This window comes from Schistocerca serialis, chromosome 7, assembly GCF_023864345.2.
Source record: "Schistocerca serialis cubense isolate TAMUIC-IGC-003099 chromosome 7, iqSchSeri2.2, whole genome shotgun sequence".
Taxonomy (NCBI): Eukaryota; Metazoa; Arthropoda; class Insecta; order Orthoptera; family Acrididae; genus Schistocerca; species Schistocerca serialis.
In genome coordinates, this window is record NC_064644.1 from 147,011,129 (window position 1) to 147,028,176 (window position 17,048).

A 17,048-nucleotide genomic window follows, 5' to 3' on the forward strand; every position below is an offset into this window, starting at 1 on the left:
ACATGCATCATGCTATGACTTGTTTAAATGGCTGTGTGGAATAACTAGCTAGCTGACGCCTACCGCCGTAGCCAACCAGTCAGCATAGGTTAAGCCACGGTTTCTGGTTGGCCAAGCCCCAATGACTGCTCTGTTGGTGACTGCAGATCACTGCAAGATAATTAGTCATGGCTTGGTTGTATAGTTCTAAATGCAATTACTAAAAAAAAAAAAAACTTTCTCAATTCACATCGAAGACAGAAGGAATCAGAGCCGACCCATGTTTTCACATTGCTGAAATGATGTTCGTTGTTGTGGAACTACTGTTCAGCAATGTGGTATAGATTGTACTGTATTTCCTCTAAGTATTCTCTCAACAGGTAAAAAAAATGTGTTGTTAATATCAAATTGATTGACTAATTAATTTACTTCATCATGTGAGTCTCTTTGATTGCTGGGTAATTTTTTCATGCACTCAGATTGCATCCGCCATGTCACCATCGCTTCGTTAAAATACTTAGGGTATTCCCACCGGCCAAGTAGTCACTTCCTCCAGCAACAAAATGGATGGTACCCATCGTCCAATAGTTGCAGCTGTGCTACATAAAGGGGACATTGTGTGTGAAATTCATTGAAATTTGACGTTTTCTGTTTTCTATTCCAGAATGTACTCTGGACTTTCCTGAACATTTATGAATGTAATACATTAAAATTAGACAATTGTGAGACCAAATAATATTTTGAATGTTGATGTGTGACTGTCAAATTTCGTCGCTACACAGATATTTCCACAGTTGAGCTGTCATATCTTGGGAACTGAACAACCTAGAAGGCCGTGAATTGCTTTGTTTTGTGCCTACCTCTACGTGTCAGAACTAGGGATTACGAATAAACAAATCAGTCCGTTGTGTGTGATTCTTAATCACTGAAAATATCTTTTATCGTGAAGAAAAACAATCTTAAGGTGCTAGTGAGTGTTGTAAGTGGTGTTTTTGCCTTACATTTTACAGAGTTTCCTTTCCCACCTTGACTCCTGTACATTGTCAAACAATTAATTTGATAGAGCAGTACAAATGGACTATTTCCTGACACTTTTGAAATCGCAATTGTGACATAATAAGAGTGGCCTGTTTCTGCCGCCTAAGGAAAGAGAACCACAGCCCAGTCTTTTCCCCACAATTTAATTAATTTATTTAGTTAATATCTAAATAAATAATCGATGTATTGCTCATATCTTCCACCAATTTTGCATCATGAAATCCTTTCAGTCCATCACTCAGCACAGGCTGAGTGTTTTTTGTGCTAATTTTCAGATGGAGAAGGGGATGAGTGAAGTGGAGAAGATGAAGAGATGAGCCCTATCTCCCACAAACTGATTAAATAAAGAATATACGCATTGAATTGAAGAATATATTACTGTATCAGTTGTCACTGATTTTAATTTCATGTTGTGAGACCCTTCTGCACCTACATCTCAGCACAGGCACAGTCTTTCTCGAGCCAGTTTCCACAGAGCACAGGAGGGCTGGAGGGGATTCTCAGAAGGATGTAATATCCGTAGGGGGTCATAAATCAACCCCCATTGGGACCTAAACCACTCTGATGAACCGTAAGATAAATGCGGAGGTGTAGTTCAATTGATCAATTTAATTAATTCGCATAGCAGATATACATCAAAAGTTTCCCACCAAAGATTTTGTCCTACTCCTAGTGTCACCGCGCAGGGTATCTGGCCCAGCTGGAGAGACATGTTGTCTGTTCGACATCGGTACCTAACAGCGTGACAATACAATTTACAGTATATTACCCCAGCATGCTTTCAGTGGCTCATCGCATGCTGTGTACACTGGTGTTTGCCCGTAGATAGAAGCTAGGGGCCAGGAGCAGCTAGCACGAATCACAGCAATTTAGACAATTTGACAGTGTGCCAAACACTATCAGTTAGGCCCCTGGTGAGCATATGGTAGAAATCCAAGTTTCTAGTTCAGTGGAGAAGACATTGGCAGCTCGCCACGTCTACGTCTGGTAGATAATTAGGCCCAAATTTTTCTCGGGATATTTATGAAACAATCTCATCACACATACATCTACATATACATCTACATCCATACTCCGCAAGCCACCTGACGGTGTGTGGCGGAGGGTGCCCTGAGTACCTCTATCGGTTCTCCCTTCTATTCCAGTCTCGTATTGTTCGTGGAAAGAAGGATTGTCGGTATGCTTCTGTGTGGGCTCTAATCTCTCTGATTTTATCCTCATGGTCTCTTCGCGAGATATACGTAGGAGGGAGCAATATACTGCTTGACTCTTCGGTGAAGGTATGTTCTCGAAACTTTAACAAAAGCCCATACCGAGCTACTGAGCGTCTCTCCTGCAGAGTCTTCCACTGGAGTTTATCTATCATCTCCGTAACGCTTTCGCGATTACTAAATGATCCTGTAACGAAGCGCGCTGCTCTCCGTTGGATCTTCTCTATCTCTTCTATCAACTCTATCTGGTACGGATCCCACACTGCTGAGCAGTATTCAAGCAGTGGGCGAACAAGCGTACTGTAACCTACTTCCTTTGTTTTCGGATTGCATTTCCTTAGGATTCTTTGCACTGACGACTAAAGACTGACTGATGTGTCGAAGGTAAGAGTCACCTGGCGAATCGTAGCCAGTGGATCATTCATTCTCTCTTGGGGTAGTGTCACTGCAACTGAGGAGAGGAAGGGCTCAGAACCCCTAATAACCGTAGCAGTCTGTCGGAGGAAATGACATTATCTCTTTGTGAGATGAATGAAATTGGTATTTCTTCATCAGAGTGAGGATGACTTCATAAATATTCCATAAGCCAATATCAGTATTGTGTTCAAGTTCTGTGCTTTGTTAATAACAAAAATTGTTTCCCTTGGATGGAAGTTAATGATTAATGAAATACGCATTGTAGAACCAAGAAGATATTCCTTTTCAATCATTATGTAACAACTAACCCTGTATAATTTAACTATGTGCCTCATACTGGGGTAAGTTGGTACATCATGCAGTTTAGCAAAATATTTAATATTGCACTGAGCAATCAGGACTTACGTCTAGAACGACAACAGTTTTCTGATGATTGAACGATGAGTTTAAGTTACGCACTTACCCCAGTGGCTTACACGTTTTGCGTCCAGACATCTGAATTTTCAAAAAATGTAACAACTGGCCCCGGTCTCTCCCACTGATCCCCCACGGTACACAGAACAGTTCAGAACCATATTGCAGAAGCAACGAAAAAAGCATGCCAAATTTAAAAGAACATAAAATCTCCAAAATTAGGGGAGTCATAAAGAAGCTCTAAATTTAGCGCGAACTGCAATGCAAAATGTTTTTATTAGTTTCCACATCAAAACTCTGTCTCGAAATCTGGCAGAAAATAAGACGAAGTAGATGTCACAGAATTCGAATCAAGAACAACTGCCAACTCGAGTGACTGAAAAAAGGATATTCTTGATGTAGGGAAGCATCTTAAAACATTCAAAGATAAAGCTTCCAGTCCAGACTGTATACCAGTCGTGTTCTTTTCACACTATGCTGATACAATAGCCCAATACTTAGCAATCACGTACAACCGCTCCCTCGTAGAAAGAGCCGTACTACACAGAGACTGGAAAGTTGCATACGTCACATCAGTACCTAAGAAAGGAAGTGGGAGTAAACCGCTGAATTACAATCCTGTATCACTAAAGTAGATTTTCAGGAGGATTTTGGAACATATACTGTGCTCTAACATCATGGATCACCCCGAAAATATTAAAAAATAGCCAACTCGGATTCAGAAAATATCGTTCTTGTGAAACACAACTAATTCTTCATTATCACAAAGTAAGAATGCTATTGACAGGGGACGTCAAATTGATTTCAGTAGGATTGCCAGAAGGCTTTTGACGCCGTTTCTCACAAGCGACTTCTAATTAAATTGCTTGACTATGTAGTGTCGTTCCAGTTTTGTGACTGGATTCGTAATTTCCTGTCAGAAAGATTACATCTCGTAATATATGATGAAAAGTCATCACTAACTACAGAACTAATATCTGGCGTTCCTCAATAAAATGTTATAGCCTCTCTATTGTTCCTGATTAACATAAGCGGTTCAGGAAGCAATCTGAACAGTTGTGTTAGTATGTTTGAAGATGATCCTGTCTTCTGCCGTCATGTAATGTCATTAGATGGTCAAAACTAAAAATGATTTGGACAAGAATTTGTATGGCCCAAAAGTGGCAATTGGCTCTAAATCATAAGCAGTAAAAATAATCAGCTAAATCTCATTTACAAGATGAATCACACACATCTAAAGGCTGTAAACATAAATAAATACATAGGGAATACAGTAATGAATAGTTTCAGTTGTAACGATCACATAGAGAATGTTGTGGGGGAAGCAAACGAAAGAATGCTATGTATTTACAGAACACTTAGAAAATGTGGTAGCTTTACTAAAGAGCTTGTTTACACTACGCTTTTCCGCCCTCTCCTGGAGTGCTGGTGTGCTGTGTGGTATTCTCATCACGTATGATTGCCGCGGACATTGAAAAAGTTCATTTTATCGGGCCATTAGAATTCTTGCCCATTCCACAGGGTCCCGCCCTTTGTCAGGCTTTCAGTTTGTCACTCTGTGCAGTGTTGTGTTGTTGAAAATCATTGTTGCATATAATTACTGTTTTGTTACTCCACTGTGGATGATTCTCAGAATGACGTTATAAACAACCTACAGAGTCAGGTCATACTGCTTAATTGGTGATTCAGACATCAAGAAATGTGTAGCAACGGACTCTGGTGTGTGCCATTTTATTTGCAGTGCCGGTTCTCCAGCCGTTTTGATATTCCAATGCAGATGTTATGCATGAGCCTGCCTTGGCTTGGGGCAGACACCGAGATATCACTCTGCTGTGTAGCACACGTATCTCCTTTACAAATTTTGCCCCATATCTTTCTCAGGCTGCTTCTGGTATAATCGCATCGCACATAGTTTACACTGATAACCACATACTGTATCGCTCTTATTACCTAATTAATCTTAGTTGAGCACAGCTCACAGTAGCCAGTCCTTCGATTTTTGTAGCAGCCCTAGTTTTCCTTTATTGATTCACTTGCATTGAATAATTATAACTGATATGAGGCTGACAGTTATTATTTATTCCATCACAAATATACCGCAAATCTTGTGACGAGGAAGCGAGTACATACGTTACTGTGACTATTGATGCTGAGTATTTCCTTCTGGATGTGAACAGATTATGATTAAGATGGTTTAGTTCAAACAAACTGACTAAAACGATCAAAAAATGAAGAGACAGTAGTGCAAACTCCCGAATATCATACAACCAGCAGAAAATTTTAATAGTACTGTGTGTAGACGAATGTGTGTATCAAACGTCTCTAAGATGTAGGAATGAATAATAATGAAACTATAAATAACAAGTGAGTTTAATCACTGGGACAATTAAATAACTAATTTTGTTATCAATAAATAGTGCTACACAGGCTGGTTCCAAACCCCATCAACAAAATTTCAGACGTAGTGCAGATACATTTTTTCTGGTTTTTTTCTGTAATGGACTTGTCTTCATTGGTGACTCGTGAAAGACTAAAAGACTAATAGCGAGAATAAGTCTGTAACATAAAGCCATCATTACACAGGGGGATTCAGTTTCTCTTAGTTGCCTTTTCAGACACGGAAATATGCAGTGATGTGCTGGCCGTCACTGCGGGAATACTCTATCACGACGTCATTTCACCGCCAGTCCATTACATTTTGTGAAACCCTATACGAGGTGTATATTGCCCAATTCCTCATCAGCAAACCAATACATACTGCTGCGTATTACTGTTAATGTACAACTAACAAGGCTGAAAAGCAATCCCGAAATAGAAGCGAGTAGTTTTTTTTTTTTGTGGATGGCTGGAACAAGTCTATTTCCAAGCAGGGCATATAGCGCCTACCGTCGACAATTGCACCATTCTCCATGCATTTCAGATACAACGAGCAACTGGGTATAAGAAATCTTTTCGAAACACATTTCTATCTACAGAACATAAATATTTTAGGAAATATAGTTTCAGTTACAATCGAGTGTAGGATAAAGTATTTATATAATAAAAAATAAAATACCACCAAGAGTGATCTGAAAGTTACTGCAACATATATTAATAAAATGTGCTGTATAGATTATATTGTCCTTGGTCATACACAAACAAAAGTTTCAATGGAAAGAGTTAAATATAATTTACTAATTTTGAGATTAAACGTATTGTTTCTTTGAACAATTAACTTTCAGTGTAGGAGTAACGAAGAATCAGGTAGTGGAAAAAAGAAGAGGGAAAAATATAGAAAAGCAAAGGTTCTAAACGTTCATAAACTAGTGAAAGCATTGCGGAAGAGAAGATTACCTGATGTGGCATCAGTTAAGGAAAACGTTTCGAAAAGGAAATCGTTGATTTAACGCGGTGTATGTAAATGACATTTGAGTAGCAAGAATTTAACATAATTGCAATGGAATACAACCAGTACCGTTCAAGGGGAAGTTCTTCTGAATGAGTAGTCCAATTACCATACAAGGAGGTACGCAAAGCACAAATAAGAAAAGAAGTATACTTAAAATTCGAACAACTGACTCAATTTGATAGAGCTTCTGCAAGTTTCTAATTTGTCAATAATAAACACACAGAGATGAAATGAAGGAAAAACTCAAAAGCTATTGTCATAACACCTGAACTAAAATAAAACTACTTACTTCTAATGGAGCACTAACAGTCAGGCTAACAGTGTTAGCTATCACCTCTTTCACACTGAATCATTCGAGTAAGATACAGTAAACTAGACATAATATGAAATACTGTTACGCTGAAGGAATTTCTTGCTAGCAGTGTAGTTCGTGCTGCTATGAGATTATATTAAACAAAGTACTCGATTTAACACTGCAGATGCTGTATAACCGAACTACGCTTAGTAAACAGCAACGCTTTCGCAGGGCTGAGGACGGTACAGAACCTATTGCCGACTCCATATGTGCGTGACAAACACGGTTAAGCTCTTGTGTCTGCCGAATATTGCGTAACTGGAGTTTCTCTCATCTGCGGTACTGTTTACGCAAACAGTATTTTCGCTAGCAGCTGACGCAGTATATGTGATTGCCGAGCTTGTGGATGCTCCACGCAAACAATTGCATTTCGGTTACGTCAATGTTGTTTTTGTGATGCGTTGGTGCGCCCAGGGCAGTTCATATGACAGACGTCCGGAGTTATGACAGTGCTGTCCATTCGCTGATTTATTTGACTTGTGCGTTGTGACGTTTCAGATATTAAATGCTAATAAGGACATTTAAAGAGCCAGGAAGCATTATCGGACATAACTACCATTCTGTATTAATTCATTTACATTAGCTGACAAGACGACTCCCTCACTCACAGCAAACAAGGCATCATTTGAGACTGTCCTAGTTATCAAAGCCCTACGAATAGGAATAGAGTTCAACACTATAATTACCAACATAAAAGTAGTCCTTCAAGAATGCTTGATTTCGTATGGGCATATCTCATCCGTTCGAATCTAAGCCCAGAGTTTAAAAGGAGCATTAACTGTGGTCAGTGCTCATAAACATCGTCTTGAAAACACCATTATAAAACTAGAAAATACCTTGCAACAACATGGAAAACATAAATCGAGCTGAAGAAAAAAAGTCTTTCAGCTTAAGTGTGGGGTTTATGGAAGTAACGTAGGTACAATTTCTAGACAGAACCTTACACAACATTTAATTAGTTATTTGGAAAAAGATGCTATGAAAACGTTCAAGTTTGCATAACGGGAAACTTTGGGATTATCAAAAATCGCTAAAACATGACTTATCGACAGTAAATAAATTCGATTAATATAAATATCGCGGAGAACTAATGTAAACAATGTTTCTAGACGTAGCTTTCTTCTTGCCGTTTGTTCTTCAAGCACAGACATGGCATATCACTCTCATAGCGAAGATATAGCGAGACTTCATGTTTGGAGACACTTTCTCTACAGTTTCTTCTGTTTTCTTTGGGAATGGAACGAATTTATATTCACACTAAGGAAATCATCACTTTCAGACAAACACATGTTACAAAAATTTTAATAAAGTTACAACACTACTTGTTGAGATCTAATTTAATGGTATCAAATATTTAGTTAGAGCGGGAGATACCAGTCTTTTTTTTTTCAAAATACATTTTCTCTGCTCTCAGACTACTTTAGTTTGAGCCAGAAATTCTGAGAAAATATCTGAAAACAATATATGATTATCAATACGGATTTTATCTGTCGGTTTACAGAGAAGGAAGGACTGAAGAGTCTCCTTTTTTTGCTTTAAATTACTTTGAATTGAGTGTACCAGCATCACTGTAGGGGGATGTGTGTACAGCAAGAGGCAATATTTTCATTCTTATCTTTTTTGTGTGTTTGAAATGGACGAGTGGACGTAAGACATTTGCAGACCTCATTCGCAACGTCAGTAAGGCTTTAACACAAAGTAGTCAGCTATATAAGGTGTGTTGCTTCATGAAGGAACTTGAAATGGAAATACAGAACAACATCTACATAACAATGAAGATAACACAGACCTTATTATATCTTTCTCTCTTTTACTCAGTGGTCAGTAGAAACAAGCTACATATTAGCACTTTTAATCACCTTATAGGAGAGACAAATTATTGGGATTCTAATGTCAAAAAGTCTACAAATCATTCCGAAGTTACGTTTGTTTTTATTAATCCTTTCGCTTAGTTTCAGTCAAAAGTGTCCTTATCCAGATCTGATTCCTTGAAGATAGTTATGCAGACATGATTAATCAGGGTGTTACATTCACCCATTTTGCCATCAATCAATATTTCATACCTAATTAGAAGACATTACAAAAAAGGTCAATGTCACAGAATAACTCTTGATGTTAATTTCACCAAATTCCTTTGTCTGTGCTAGCGTGTCTAATTGGTAAATAAACGTTCTGACTATGTCATTGTGTTTGTTTAAGGACTGTTGCAGGAGGATTTCTCCTTTTTTTTTAAATTATCAACATAGAGGGCATTGTATTTTCAACACCAACAAAAAATAAAGAAATTGTAACCAGCAAATATTTTATTATTAACGTTAACTGATGGTTATATATTTAATTAGTGGTTCTAAAATAAAGCGTTACCTTTATGAGTGGAAATTTTTTAAAGTAAAAGTGTCCCAGATGTTCTTAAATGCCTTCTGAGATGCTTCTACAAAAATAACACTGAACGGCTAATCTCTTTCCTTAATGACATTTGCGGTACAGAAAAATATGAGCTGATAAATAGTGGAACTGAAACTTCTAAAAGATTGCATTTTAAAATTCTAAATTTTTGGTAAGGTTTTTATTCTATAATATTTTCTCATATCATATGTTTACACACATTCTACGAATTAGATAGTCAGCCGGCCTAAGTGGCCGAGCGGTTCTAGGCGCTACAGTCTGGAATGGCGCGACCGCTACGATCGCAGGTTCGAATCCTGCCTCGGGCATGGATGTGTGTGATGTCCTTAGGTTAGTTAGGTTTAACTAGTTCTAAGTTCTGGGGGGCTGATGACCTTAGAAGTTAAGTCCCATAGTGCTCAGAGCCATTTGAACCAATTACATAGTCATGATTGAATCTCAATTATATCGTGAACAATAAGGAATAGCGTTTTAGGCGTGCAACAGATTTTTGTTAACGTGTTCCTATTTTATGTATGATATTGTACTTCGGTATTAGACGCCAAAATGCTATGCTATATTGGTGAACCTGTGCAATGGATACAGATTTGTATATACTTATTAATGTGCCTTTTTCTGGTGTTATTGATATAAATTTGTTTTATATTAACAAATTGGATTGAAATGATAACTCTAAAACTTTTCTTAAAGGAAAGTGAGAATCGCATTAAACCTTTATGGCCAAATCAGGAAACACTCTCTGCAGCTCAGAATTGTTGGTGCTTTGCAGTGCTAAGAGTGTTAAAAAGAGGCTGATGGTAAGTGGTTGTAGGATATGCACATAAGAAAATAAATTACGATGCTCTGGGTAGTGAAAAAATTGACAAATTTATTAAAAGTGTGAGAATAAATATTTTAGTGACGCAATTAATATCTTCAATGTCTCCGCTGACTAATTCACAACCAATATGGGTAAAATCAAAAAAATGTACAAACCTTTCTATGTAGACATTAAACAAGTTGCTTTTTGAAGGAAAAAACAAGAGACGTATTTTGCTAGGAATTGAGAGAAAAGGATTATTAATTAAGTCTATGAGAAGTAAAAATTTATATAATTAGCATGATATGAGACACGGTGGGAGTTCTACACCTTATATCAGAAGTATACGTAGTTTTTTTAAAATACAGCCTACTTCCAGTAAGTTCTCCTAATCACATGTAATTGACAATAGTGTTACACAATACTGCCCTTTGTGTGTTAAGAAAATTCTGCACTGTACTGCAGAGCAGCCTTAGGAATGGCTCTTCAGTTGAATGGCCAATAGATAAGTTCTCAACTGATGTCGTCGAAGAATTTTGTTAAAAATGACTGTCTTCAAGTGTACCAACTGTGACTTCCTACAGGGTTTCATAATGACGTATTGCTAAATACAGTAGGAAGTTAATGGCTTAAGTCTTACTTGAGCGGTAGACCATAGCCTCACTTTCACACTTTGCAGGGATACGGATACGATTCGATTTGAGTAATGTGGTGTTGGATGTTCTTTTAGGTTCTTCGCTAGACCGTTACTTTGCACGGTGTGCGTAAAGGGGTTGCCTCCCGCTACACCGGCACTTGTGTTGCAGTTTATGTACTACAGTACTGCCAATCGTAATTTAGACTAAGCCGTGTTATTCTCACTCGTATGAAGGTTCCTGCTTTCTACAAAAAGTCTGTGTTTTACATCAGTTCTTTTCTTCACTGCTTTCAAATTTTGGCACCTAAATCTAAATAATCCTCAAGCCAGTGCGCATTTAATCGTAAATAGTACTTTGGATTATTTATTTCCTACTCAAGAGGACAAAGAATGAGTGGATCCCTCTTGTTTTGAAGTTAAGGCTTGTCCTGATGATTATTTGAGTTAGCAGAATCATTCTGCTATAACTTGCTAATGTCGGATATCCAGTCATCCTCAATGTGTTTCGCGAAGGGATCGCTTTCTTCCCTCCAAGCATTCCATATACTTACCTAGAGCGCTTCTTTAACGTTTTCCCACCGATCGAACCTAACGGTAACTGATCTCAATCCATACCTCTTAACTGCTTTGAGGTCTTCCTTTGATCTGGTGCATATGGTGGAGTACTCTACGTGGAAAACCGAGGAATTCTGCAAGTGGTATTCGTTACAGATGCCCCACACATATCCTCTTCACCCCAGTAAATCTTAATCATCCATTCATCTTTCCTAAATCTAATCTAAATTGTTCCTTCTTTTGCTTGCCATTATCCAATTTAATCTGTAGAAAAGTCGAAAACGTTTATGTTTCATGCAGCACGTACCATTCGCACTTGGTGACTCGACTCCTCTTACATTTATACTATCAGAGCGCAGTATGGGGAGATGAAAGTGTCTACGACGTACATATTTATTTACAATCTACATATTTGGAGCGTATGCGTATTTGTTTATACACATGACGGTAACAAATTTGAAACTGCACGGAGTTTTAGTATTTACGTTACACGGTAACTAGGAAGATCATTCATGATAACTCTGCCGACGTTTTAAATATGGTAAACAGTTGCCGGTTTTACAGGCATATACACATTTATAAGATTTAAATTAACACAAAAATAAATTAAAATTGGGTTGTGTAAGACTTTGACGTGTGTCGTACTTGTAAATGCTCATTAAAATCATTAGAAACCATCTATAACTAAATGCACATGATTACAGAAGTCGAAGATAACAATAGTCTCAAACCACCCCGATGTGTAGGTTTGTTGTTACTGGACTGTTCATGTACCCACCTGAAGATCGCACCCGCCTTGTTTGTAAACATACACACAGTTACCATCAGCTACCATGAGCGCTACCTGCAGATAGAACACCACACTTGAATGGATCCCAGAACTTCAATTTGTAGTAAAGCACTAGTGGGGATGTATTAAAGATATCTGTGAAAGGAAGAGTGAACGTACATGGTGCCACAAAGGACAACAGAGACCAATGATCTTCGCATCAACACGTTACGACGTTAGACGCAGAAGGCTTGTGAAATAGGGAAGTTGTTCGATATGAGTAAGAGAGTCGAAGTGATATATTGCGAACGTGGAACTGGTTCCAAATGGTAAGCAGTGTTCAGGCGTCACACAGCTCAGATCGTCCAGTTCGACAGGTGCGCAGAATGATCGATATATACGACTTTTGAGACAAAGAACGGTAGGCTGAGTGCTCCAGTGCTGAGTTCGACGTGCGAGGACGTTACAGGACATTATATCGCATCAAAACGTAAAGAGACGATTACATGATGGGAATCTCCAAGCCATGGCGACATCGTACACCACAACACCTTTCACTCTACTGCAGACAGGCAAGAAATCATACAGAATGGACGCCCAAGGTTTTACTTTTGTTTAGAATTTTACGCTACCATCTCTCCCGCCTTTGTCGGCCAAATTATGGTAGTGATAGGTTTCCCATTCGGCTTACCCTAGATGCGCGCGCCACCGTACACGCCCCAGTCCCAGGTTTGGTGCCAGGTTTTGTTTACTGACTGAACCTGGATCTCTTTCTAACCTGATAATCCCATAAAACGTACCTGGATACAGTCCGGTTATATCGAACCCCTCAAGCATTGTGTCGTACCTGTGCAACAAGTAGGCCATGGAGTGACATCCAATGATGGCATTACGTTAGCCAGGGCAGTCTCATTTCCCTACGGTACAGGGACGAGATTCTGCAACCAATAGTGAGACCGTATCGCCAAATTTTTCACAACGGTTTCATCTTCATGGTTGATAACTAGGGGTTTCATGGTGCTACTCTCGTGAACATACTCCTGCTAGGATTATCAGATCGGAGCTAACAGCCTGCTTCCTGCACATGAGCCCACTCTAACATGTGGAGCGTTGATTTAAACAAACTGTTTAGGACGTCGACAACGATCACAAGCTCTTAGCAACTTATGCAGAAGCGCCATCGAAGGTTGCAACAATTTGTACTAGGGTTGGCCTGACGACATCATTGATATCTTGCAACTAAGTATTTACGCCGACACATTCCGCCACCTACTGACGTGGCTCAAGAGTGCCCTCCATGGGAAATAGTTATGTCGCTACAGAACTCCCTTTTTCTTAATTTGCGAGCTCAACATATTCCAATTGAATACATATGCATGCATCACTGCCAATATTTGTTATTTGTGCCATACATTCCGGGATAAAGTGTTGAGTTTGTCGGTGAGTGAATTTGAAAATTGAAGTAAATTCTTATTTTCGACGGGTTTTACGATAAGTACAGTTACATTTGCACATTTTCCACGTGCAGTGTCATATCTGAATAGATTTTTATTCCGATTATTTTTCTTGTAATATATTATCCTTAAGCTATGTAGTGTTCTGTTACGTTTAGTCGTCAGTAGATAGTTCCAACAGAATAAAGAAGAAATACGTAATACCCAGTTCTAATTACTCGCTTTTTTTGCACATCGACATATTTTCAAAGGATATCAGTGCCTTCAAATTACGGTTTTTACAACAAAAAGTAGCCCAAATCCTATTCAAAATTTGTGAATGCCGCCATTCACCTGAGAAATAAAATTCAGATATCAAATAAGTTATGTAGCTAACAACAAGTGCTGAAATGATACGTCAATCAGTGTTTATAAGTACACTAATGAAACATTACCGTCATAGAACCCTCGAGACAAATTCATGTTTTTACGTTGTTTACTTTACAGCACATACATTTAGAGGTCGTTTGTGCTATCATATAACAACAGAAACGTTAAATATGGCGTGTCCTAAATTATCATGTATATCATGACTGTTTCTACCAAATGCTGTGTACTATTCCAGTCCGTTTTCATACTCATTGTGTCTCACCATCAAAAGTCAATTAGTTGTTATTAAGGAAATTTTAAGATGAACAAGAGTCCTTTCTATTTTTATTGTTAGCCCGTGACTGATCTTGTACTATCGTCATCACCACCACCACCACCACTACCATAGTTTTTATTATCAACCAATCGACGTCAGCTACTACGTGAGGACTTCAGGCTAGGTTAACACCCCATCGAGACCTTCCATGCATTACGGTCTTCTACCCGATTCGCACCCATCTTTCCTAGTGCCGTTTACTCACTATTAATTAGACTGTCACGTCTGCTTACCTTTTGATGTATAACATTCCCTTCATCTAATTACCAATCATTCGCCTCGACGCATCAAACATCGACCATCATTTCATTTTTCATTGCAGTCCTAATAACATCCTCCTCTTTAGTCTCTTTCCTGTAACGGCTTTGCTTTTTCCTTCATCCTGCTATTCACTGCCAAAATGCATCTCTCCATTGCTCGATTTTAATGGTTCTTAATCTTAAATCTGTCTGTTTCCCTTGCATTAATATAAATTGGTAGTAAACGCTGAATGTAGACACTTCTTTCAGACACAATGTAAACGTAGTTTTTAAGAGACGTAGTTAGTTCGTTGTCAGTACTCCACTACCACTAGATTGTATTTAATTTATTTTACTCTCATTCGCGGTCTTCTGGTGTCTTCAGTTCAAATAGCAACGGATCAATCATTCATTTTTAAGTTTTACTATTTCCTTTTCAATGTGTTGAATGTGTATTGTTTTATTATGCAGCTATTTATTTAAAGCTTTTTTATTACATTCTCCCACTGGTTTCTGACTGTATCCGCGCTACATGCAATACTGCAATGTTATTAGATAAAGAAGGAGGGGCCTTAATATAACAACCATCCCTTTTCTTTATTCCTGTTCATCGTACTGTAAAGTTATGGTCTGTCTTGTGAGACTAATTATCCCTGTGCTGGGCACATAGGAAAAATTACATGTCTTGCCATGTAGGGTCTCTCAAGACCCCAGTTCATTTGACTGAACCACTTTATTTATTGCTAGAATTTGCCATTATTTCCTTGTTGTAATATCGAATTGTTATATTTCACTTTGTTTTTATTATCATTGGATCATATGTATTAAATGAAAATTAGTTTTTTATGTTGTATGGCACATAATACCTCATTATATAATTTGCGCACATTTTGCTGTACATAACTTCTTTTTACAATAACATCTTTTATTTTTTACATTTTACATACTTATATATCAAACACTATCAGTACATACCGTTGAATTTCATCTTTTTGAAGACAACTGATATATTTTCTTATTTATCAGTTTTTTCTATGTCTATAGAAATCGTGACTAAAACGAAAAGAAAATGCCAACTTCAGTACAATGAAATACCTGTTCTAACTTTACTGTGATAGAAATGGCCGTGTCACCATGACAAACTTACTAATTTTTATCACATACTAAACATATTACAATCAGGCTGAAATGAGAGCTTCATACAAATTTTCAACAGTAGTTACGAATTGTTATTATTTTTTTGTCCAGGTTTATTGGACACAAAGAAGACCTTTATCGGTTGTCAGTAGGTTGGTGATTCACGGGTGTATTGAGTCCTTTAGACTCATAGTCGTATCCAAGAGCAAGAAGACAACTTTTAGCTTCCTCTTGAAGGCACCTCCTATCAAGCATTCTTCTGTTGATGTAATGACCCACAAGCTGTCATCCTAACTGCAGCAGGAACCGCCGCCTCTTCTGATTTGAAGTCAGGCATTGTGGGTGATGATGCAAACATATAATCATTGCAGCGTTTCCAGCAATGTCTGTTATAGAAGAGTGCAATGGCCTAGCGGTTGGTGTTACGTTTCACGCTATAGGTGCCGACAAATAGATCCATGGTGCTAACACCCCACATATGTTTGTTGTAATGATCTATTACTTCTGGTTTCTTATCGTGGATAACTACGTGATGAGTGAAGAGAAGAGACAAGTATAACTGCTGATAACTTCTTTAGTACATATGATACTAGTGATATGGAATCAGAGAACCAAAACACAGAGGAATTTACTCCTCCCGAATGATGTGGCTGCATCTCATTAGAAATTTCAATCTTGTTTTTCCCTAGAATGCCGTACTAGGTGATTATCACGTCCAGAATTTAACTCATGGGCGGTTTCTTAGAAAACGCGGAAAAAAGGGTTTTTGGGTACCAATACCAAGCCGTAGATTCCAAGACGGCTATGAACAGAAAATGGCTGAATTTGTTTACGATGTAATCCAAAGATCCCAATCCCGAACAATCCCGATAATTTATTTGAAGTTTTTTCCGTTCAAGGTGTACAGAACTTCAAATTTACCTTAATTGTACATGTAACATACACATATAAGTCCCGGTGTGAGGTGAAATCGTAGTTTATAAAGTGACAAAGCACGGAGAAATGCTCTGTAAAGTATCTCCGCTTTCACCATAAGGGTTATGGAGATCCACATGTTCTTGTAGTGATGAAGCATATCAGAAGTCTCTTTTCACTTAAAATGCGATCTGAAGTGTAAAATTATTTAGTTTTACGTCATTTAGGTTTAACGTAATTAAACTAACAAGATTTTATTGCCCGAGCAGGTTCTTTTCATATGAATGACATGCTGTAGCTGGGAATGGAAGGGTATCAGCGGCAAATGCTCCAATAGCAGAACAAAGAAAGATGAATTTGCTCCTGTCTGTTAACAGACTGTGATTGAAAAGTGAGGTAGCGGCTGCCTCTTTCTACCTTTCTAAAGACCATGAAAAATTTTCGCGAAATGTTTGGCATTCGAACATATTTTTGCCTTCTTTCTTAGGGAGAAGGAGGCAGAGGCAGTGAGAAAGAGACGAAAAAGCAATAAATGTTGGAGTATAGTAAACGGTGATTACGCTTGGGAAAGAGCGAAGTTGTCAATGTCTATGCGAGAGAAAGAGAGGGAGACACTGGGAATGGAATGTAGTTGACAATGACCGAACACT